The sequence below is a fragment of the Puma concolor genome, chromosome C2 (assembly GCF_028749965.1).
Source record: "Puma concolor isolate L17-30 chromosome C2, mPumCon1.1.hap2, whole genome shotgun sequence".
In the NCBI taxonomy this organism is placed as follows: domain Eukaryota; kingdom Metazoa; phylum Chordata; class Mammalia; order Carnivora; family Felidae; genus Puma; species Puma concolor.
The window spans coordinates 123949756-123951164 of NC_141675.1; positions in this window are offsets into that span (position 1 = coordinate 123949756).

Genomic DNA, 1409 nt, shown 5'->3' on the forward strand with positions numbered 1-1409 from the left:
GAACTGGACTTCCCTGGCAATGAGAATGGCAGAAATCTAGAAGAAAAGAGGTCACATGACAACACTGAACTCTTAGATGTAAGGTAGAAATAATTACAAAAACAGATAGCAAGACTGGGTGAGCAGTCAGGATGGATTTGTAGTGATGCTTAACATATCATGGTGTTCCAAGGGACAAAACAAATATTCAGACAATAAGGACATTTCTTGATTTCTGCAACTTAAAAAGATAAGAATCTAACACTCAAGAATGATAGACATTATTACAAGGAAAAAATGACAATTACTCAGTTTCCAAACATGAGCCAGTTCTCAGCCATTGACTCATACTGTGATGATATTGATCCAGGGAATATGTCTTCTTTAATCTTCATTAGCAATGAGCAACAGAAGCAGTTCTCATGAACTTTGATGGACAGCAGTACACACAGTTTTGCCAAGGCTTTATTATCTTTGTGTCACAATATACTCAGAAGGAATATCTACTGTCTGAATATTCTGAAGAACCTAACACTAGGTCACTATATTGATGACATGATGTTGAGTGTACCTGGCAAACAGGGAGTTGTATGTCCTCTAGCTTGATGCCATGATTAGACATATGGACATCAGAGGGTGAAAGAAACATCTGACAGTAATTCACATGTTTATTACATTGGTGAAATTTATAGAGTCAATTAGAATATGTTATACTGAACTAGCCTCTCTAAGGTAAAGGAAAAGGTATTGCATCTTTTTTTCATATTCAGTGTTTTTTTTTAACTATAACTGACATACAATATACTATTTTTTTCAGGTGTGCATCATAGTGATTCAATATTTTTATTCTCTTCCGTTACCATACAAAATTATTATGATATTATTGACTATATTCCCATGTTGTTTATTGAATCCTTATGTTTTATTTATTTTATAACTGGGAGTTTATACCTTTTAATCCTGTTAACCTACTCATTCCCTGCAACCTGTCCTTCTTCTGGTAACCAAAGTCTGTTTCTTGTAACTATGAGTTTCTTTCTGTTTTATTTGTTTTTAGATTTCATGTAAAAGTAAAATTATATATTTGTCTTTCTCTTTCTGATTCAGGTCACTTAGCATAATACCCTCTAAATCCTTCCATGCTGTCACAAATGGCAAGATTTTATTCTTTTTATGGCCATATAATATTCCGTGTTTCTGTGTGTGTGTGTGCATGTGTGTGTATCTCACCTTTTTATACACTCATAGATTATCAATGGACACTTGTGTTACTTAACTATTGTAAATATTGCTGTCATGAAGATAGATGTATCTCTTCAGATTGATGTTTTCATTTTCTTAGGAATAGTTGGATCATATGGGATTTCTATGTTTAATTTTTTGAGAAACTTCCATAATGTTTTCTGTTATGGTACACCAATGTACATTCC